Below are 7,543 nucleotides of genomic sequence, written 5' to 3'. Positions count from 1 at the left end.
CCGGCTGATGAAATGGCTAACTGACGCCAAGCAGCCGGTAAATTTCTGCATGTCCAGCAGTCGGGTGGGTACTTTCATCATCTCAATTGCCTTGGTCTTCACAGGGTTGCACTCTATGCCGCGCTCTGAGACCAGGAAGCCGAGAAGCTGGCTGGCTGGCACCCCAAAGACGCATTTCTCTGGGTTGAGCTTGATCTGGAATCGGCGCAGGTTCTCGAAGGATTCCTTGAGATCCTCTAGCAGAGTGCCACGCTTCTCCGTCTTCACCATCACATCATCTACGTAGACATGGGCATTTCTACCGAGCTGCTTGAGGAGACACTTCTGCATGCAACGCTGGAAGGTGGCGCCTGCATTACGCAAGCCGAACGTCATCGTCAGGTAGGATAAGGCTCCAAATGTTGTGATGAAGGCGGTCTTCAGCCTATTGGCCGGGTTCAGCTTTATCTGGTGGTACCCTGAGTATGCATCCAAGAAACTCAGCAGCTCGCATTCGGCTGTGGAGTCTATCACTTGGTCAATCCTTGGTAGAGCAAACGAATCTTTGGGGTAGGCCTTGTTGAGGCTTGTATAGTCAATGCACATACGCCACTGCTTGTTCTTCTTCAGCACCAGGACTGGGTTGGCTAGCCATTCTGGAAAAAACACCTCCATGATGAATCCGGCTGCCAGAAGCCAGGCTATCTCTTCTCCAACAACTCTTCTCTTCTCCTCTGACAGGCGGCACAAGGGCTGCCTGACTGGCTTGACGTCAGGTCGGACGTGTAACTTGTGCTCGGCGAAATCCGTCGGAACACCCGGCATGTCTTTGGGAGACCATGCAAAGATGTCCCGATTCTCACAGAGGAAATCGACGAGCTCGCTTTCCTATTTGCTGTCTTGGTTTGTACCTACGATAGTGTGCCTCTCCGGGTGCTCCGGGTCCAAGGGTATCTTCTGTGTTTCCTAGGCTGGCCTGAACGAGCCCTCTACATCCGACTCCTTGGGGGTGGGTGACATTTCCGGCTGCTTGCCTGCAATCACCACCACCCGCTCTAGGAGCCACTTCTCGGCTGCAATCACGAGAGACTCGGCCAGCCGGCTACTGTCCGCGGTGCAGGCGGCCGACTTCTTATAGTCTCCGACAACAATTAGCATTCCCTTGGTACTTGGCATCTTCATCTTGAGGTAGGCGTAGTGTGGGACTGCCATGAACTTGGCCAGGGCAGGCCGGGCAAGCAGCGCATGGTAAGGGCTCTCCAGGTCCCCCACCTCAAACCAAACTGGCTCTCGGCAGAAATGATTCTTATCTCCACAGAGGACATTGATCCGAGTCTTGCCGATTGGTGAGTAGGAAAGGCCAGGGACTATGCCATGGAGTACAGTCCGACTGGGGAGGAGCTAGTTCTGTTTGATTCCTAGCTTCTCCATTGTGTCACGGTACATGATGTTTATGCTGCTGCCGCAGTCTATTAAGACCCTGGAGAAGCGAGCCACCCGCCTCTCCGTTGCAAGGGTTGCATCTAGGACTAAGGCATAGGAACCGGGGGAAGGCATCACTTCCGGGTGGTCTGCCCTGCTCCAACTGATGGGCTTTTCTGACCAGTGCAGGAACTCTGGGGTGCTCGAGGCCACTGCATGCACCTCTTGTTGTTGTTGCCGTCTGCTGCGCCTATCATCGGCCACACTGGTGAACACGACATAGGCCCCGTGCTCTGTGGGATACTCATCTTGAATGGCGCCGACTGGTCGGGCCGCCGGTTGCTGGGGCGGAGGAGGCGGCGGTCCGGCAGGCGGAGGAGGTAGGAGGCCATCTCCCTTAGCAATCCTGGTGAGCCAGTGACACTTCTGGGTGGTATAATTGGACGTCTTCTCACCACTCTGGAACTTGCAGGGGGCGTCAAGGGTCTACTCGTACGAGAAGGCGGCCAGCCAATTGGGCTTGCCGCCCTTCTGACACTTGGGCGCCGCATGTCCCTCTGGCTGCTGATCCTCGACTATCGCCACCTGCCGGCTATTGGAAGCCGGCTGGGTGGCCTTTCGCTTGTTGTTGTTTCTGGGCTGTCTCCAACAGGTCTCACCAGCCGGAGTCCGAGGTGCTTGAGGCACTACCTTTCCAGATGCATCGACTAAGATCTCCGCCTTCATGGAGGAGTCGGCTGTGGCGTGCTTGTCGACGATGATCAGCAGCTCATCGAGGGTCTCGGACTCGTCGCAGAGGAGTCGATGCTTGAGGAGGGTGCCCTCCCGGCAACTGGTGGTTAAGTACTCGATGGCCTGCACCTCGTGCGCGCCCTCACAAGAGTTGTGCAGCTCGGTCTAGCGCGTGAGGTAGTCGCGAGTCGACTCTATGGGCCCTTGGACGCACAAGGAGAGTTGTCGGGGCTTGGGAGCCCACTTGTAGGTGCTGGTGAAGTTGCGGATGAAGACCTTAGTGAAATTAACCCAGCTGTTAATGCTGCGGGGCTTCAGGATGTTGAGCCACGTCTGGGCAGTGCCTTGAAGCATGAGCGGGATGTATTTCACGGCAACGCGCTTGTTGTCATTCTCTATACTGACGGCCATAGAGTAATCGACCAGCCAGTCCTCCGGCTTCACGGAGCCGGTGTACTTGGGTGTGTCTCGCGGGAGGGTGAACCCTTTGGGGAAGGGCTCATCTCGGATTCGGGGGCCGAAACAGGGCGGGCCCAGCGCATCTTCTTCTTCTAGCGCCAGGGATCGGTTGAGATGATCGATCCGATAGCGGGCATCGTTCTCTTCGACTCCCTCTCGGCGGCCAAGGCAGTCGCCGAGTGTCGGATGCGTGACAGGAGGCGGAGTGGGATACCTCGCTCCACGAGGCGGGGAGGTGGCTGGTCGCCTCGCCGCTCTACTACACGAGGGCGGACGTCCTCATCCCGCTCGATGGGAGGCGCGTCCGGCTGCGGCTGGCAGCCGGCTCGTTGCCCTTTCCTCTGCGGGCACCACCGGTCGGCGTCCGGGATGTCGCCCCATGATCTTGGCATGGGGGCGGCTCGTTGTTTCGTCGGGATGGGGCTTTAGCACAGTAGGCGGCCTCGTGCTGCGCGGCAGCCGCGTCGAGGAGCTCCTGAACACGCTCCGTCATGTGGCAGCACTCGTCGCCGTCGTATTTGTCCAGCTCATCCGTCAACGCCTGGGCGGCACGGATGTTCTCCACAGGCGTGGCGTAGACGGGGCGCTCTGCCCCGAACATGCTGGCGATGGTCGCGCCACTCTGCCGAACCATGCCGAGGCGGCTCGGCCCCTCAGGAGCAGGCGTGCTGCCTACAGCCCGGTCCATCTCGCGCCGGTAGGCGTCCGAAAGTTGGCGCATACTGGCCAAGCGGCTAGCATTATCGAGAAGCTGGAGGCGGCGTGCCTCCAGCACCTCAGCGTCTGCGCCCTCAGGAATGGGCGCCGTGAGGTCGCGCAGAGCTGCGTCGAGGGGATCTTGAGCACGCTCGTCTGAGTGCTCTCCACTGTTGATGACGAGCACCTCCGTGACGGTGCTCCTGCCACTGTGCTCGCGAGGAGGCGGCTCGCCATAGACCACCATGTTGGTGGGGAACGCATCGAGCGACACCGTGTCGGAGTCGACGATCATCAGATCGGTGGAGCCAACGGACTGCAGGTCCGCAGCAGGCTTGCTGGCGACATGGAGCTGGTCAAGGAGGCTGACGAGGCCTCTCTCAGGGCAGCTAGTGCCTGCATCGGAGGCCGGCTCATCAGAGAGGTCGATCTCGCCGACAAGGTCGGCAAGGCAGCTCGCCGCACAGGCGATCTCCATGGCGTGCAGCGCATCAGAGCTGACACCGTCGGGCGTACTGGGCTGGCTTCGCTCGCCAATAAGGAACAGGGTTCCCGTCCAGAGCAGATCTCCGGGAGACGGTGCACCTTGCCCCATGGTGGGCGCCGCATGTCGGGGGTTGGGTACGACATATGCCAACGGATGGCTTATCATGGTGGGAGCGAGTAGAACGTCCCTGGTGCTTGGAAGCGGGATAAGGCGTAGACACGTACGCCGGCAAACTTTACCCGCTCCTGCTCTGCGGGGTCTCCGCATGATCACTAAGGCACTAGTGCTACGAGTTGCTCCTTGAGTTGTATCTGGAGGTAGAGAAGGCAGGGCTAGCTCTTCCCTGCTCTAGGTAACTGGCTAGTTCTATCAAGGTTGGAACCCTTTGCATGGGTGGCCTAGGGCGTTTATATAGGCCTACCCCCAGGGGTACAATGGTAATCTGTCCGGGTGCTGGGCTTGGCTGTCTGTGTATCTGGCCTCCGGCTTCTCCGCCGACCGTTGGGGCCCGCCACTTGGTGGGCCCTGCCGGCTGGTTGGTGGCTGCTTACTGTAGCCATGTCGTTGATGACGGGGGCTTGGTCATCTTAGTGTGGCTACAGTCCCGCCACCTGGCGGGAGGCCACTGTAGCCACACCTGGTCTTGTCAGCTTAATGGCATGCTTGCCTTCGGGCAAGGGACGGCCGCCTACTGGAGGCTGGCCCCTCCCAAATCCGCCTGGTTGATATTCTGCCATCTTCTACGGGGTCACTGCTCGATAGGGCCCGCCACCGGCAGGCCTTACCGACAGGCCATCGTGGGGAACAGGACTCCGCCTGCTCGGAGCGACGTCAGGTGAGACATGGCACTGTGCCCATTCGTGCGGAGATTTCCACCTGTATGGAGCGTTGTAGCCATGTCTGTCCTGACGTGAGAGGCGACGTGCTTTCCTATAGCCACGCTTTGTCTTCTACTCTTGATGGGGGATCAGCCGCACTGGAGTCGTGAGGTAGCCGCCTACCTAATGCCACCCTCCCTGGAGGCTGGCCAACAGGAGTCGGGCACCCGGAGCGCCGTAGTCTTGGGTCTGCCGCCCTCTAGCAGCCGGCCATTGAGCCAGCCGGCTCCCTGAGGGCGGAGCTTCAGCTCGGGGCCCAGCTAGGCGGAGCTGGCCCAAAGTCTTGATAAATCGAGGGACTCGGGTGAGCCTACCCGTGGCTCATTACTTCGACAATGATATTGGCCACATCATGTCACTATTTGATTGCATGTGATGTTTATCATGTTTATGCATCTTATTTGCTTAGAACGACGGCAGTAAATAAGATGATCCCTCATAATAATTTCAAGAAAGTGTTCCCCCTAACTGTGCACCATTGCGAAAGTTCATTGTTTCGAAGCACCGCGTAATGATCGGGTGTGATAGATTCTAACATTCACATACAACGGGTGTAAGCCAGATTTACACATGCAAAACACTTAGGTTGACTTGACGGGCCTAGCACGTAAAGACATGGCCTTGAAACACAAGAGACCGAAAGGTCGAACATGAGTCGTATAGTAGATACGATCAACATGGAGATGTTCACTGATGATGACTAGTCTGTCTCACGTGATGATCGGACACGGCCTAGTTGACTCGGATCATGTATCAATTAGATGACTAGAGGGATGTCCATCTGAGTGGGAGTTCATTAAATTAGATGAACTTAATTATCATGAACATAGTCAAAAGGTCTTTGCAAATTATGTCATAGGCTCGCACTTTAGTTCTACTGTTTAGATTTGTTCTAAGAGAAAATATAGTTGAAAGTTTATAGTAGCAATTATGCGGACTGGGTCCGTAAACTGAGGATTGTCCTCATTGCTACGCAGAAGGCTTATGTCCTTAATGCACCGCTCGGTGTGCTGAACCTTGAACGTCGTCTGTGGATGTTGCGAACATCTGACATACACGTTTTGATGACTACGTGATAGTTCAGTAATATTAAACGGTTTAGAATTGAGGCGCTGAAGACGTTTTAGAAACGTCGCGGAACATATGAGATGCTCCAAGGGCTAAAATTTGGATTTGAGGCTCGTGCCCATGTCAAGAGGTGTGAGACCTCCGACAAGCTTCTTAAGCCTGCAAACTAAGGGAGAAAAGCTCAATTGTTGAGCATGTGCTCAGATTGTCTGGGTACTACAATCACTTGAATCAAGTGGGAGTTATCTTCTAGATGAGATAGTGATGGTTCCCCAAAGTCACTGCCACCAAGCTACTTGAGCTTCGTGATGAACTATAACATATCAGGGATAGATATGATGATCCTTGAGCTATTCGCAATGTTTGACACCGCGAAAGTAGAAATCAAGAAGGAGCATCAATTGTTGATGGTTAGTGAAACCACTAGTTTCAAGAAGGGCAAGGGCAAGAAAGGATACTTCATGAAGCGGGAAATCAGTTGCTGCTCTATTGAAGAAACCCAAGGTTGAAACCAAGCCCGAGACTAAGTGCTTCTATTATGAGGGGAACGGTCACTGAAGCAGGACTACCCTAGATACTTGGTAGATGAGAAGGCTGGCAAGGTCGATAGAAGTATATTGGATATACATTATATTAATGTGTACTTTACTAGTACTCCTAGTAGCACCAGGGTATTAGATACCGGTTCGGTTGCTAAGTGTTGGTAACTCGAAATAAAAGCTGCGGAATAAACGGAGACTAGCTAAAGGTGAGATGACGCTATGTGTTGGAAGTGTTTCCAAGCTTGACGTGATCAAGCATCGCATGCTCCCTCTACTATCGAGATTGGTGTTAAACCTAAATAATTGTTATTTGGTGTTTGCGTTGAGCATAGACATGATTTGATTATGTCTATCGCAATACGATTATTCATTTAAGGAGAATAATGGTTACTCTGTTTATTTGAATAATACCTTCAATGGTCTTGCGCCTAAAATGAATGGTTTGTTGAATCTCGATCGTAGTGATACACATGTTCGTGTTAAAAGATATAAGATATTAATGATATAGTCTCACCTACTTATGGCACTGCTTTTTGAGTCACATTCTAAAACACATGAAGAAGCTCCATGTTGATGGATCTTTGGACTCACTCATTTTTGAAAAGTTTGAGACATGCAAACCATGTCTATTGGTATGCATGCATGAAGAAACTCCATGCAGATGGATCGTTTGGACTCACTTGATTTTGAATCACTTGAGACATGCAAATCATAATGAAAGTGCGTTATGTCGACTAGAGGGGGGGGGTGAATAGGCGATTTTTAAGAATTCTTCACTGAGGAATTTGCCGGTGAGGAAATTCCTTAGCGAAGAACTATTAGCAGCAGAATAAGTACTCAGAAGTAAGCATAACAGAATACATGCATGGTCATCATGATGAAATGAAGACTAGCACAGAGTACAGAAAGCGTAATCATAGGATAACACAAGATGAAGACAAACAGACTGAAGAAATTGAACTGAGGAAATTGAGAAAGTCTTCAGTCAAAGTCTTCAAACACAGATATGAACAAACACTCAACACAATAATGAGGAAATGAAAGGGTTGAGGAAATAGAACCAGTTAGGTTGGTGAAGAAAATGATTTGGTAGACCAGTTCCAACTGCTGTCTCAGTTGTACGTCTGGTTGGAGCGGCTGAGTATTTAAACTCGAGGACACGCAGTCCCGGACACCCAGTCGCTGAGCATGCAGCTCAGGACACCCAGTCCTCACTGTATTCTCCTTGAACTAAGGTCACGCAGACCTCGTCCAATCACTCGTGGTAAGTCTTCAGGCGA

The sequence above is a fragment of the Triticum aestivum genome, chromosome 7B, assembly GCF_018294505.1.
Source record: "Triticum aestivum cultivar Chinese Spring chromosome 7B, IWGSC CS RefSeq v2.1, whole genome shotgun sequence".
In the NCBI taxonomy this organism is placed as follows: Eukaryota; Viridiplantae; Streptophyta; class Magnoliopsida; order Poales; family Poaceae; genus Triticum; species Triticum aestivum.
Note: the sequence above shows the minus strand (reverse complement) of the source record.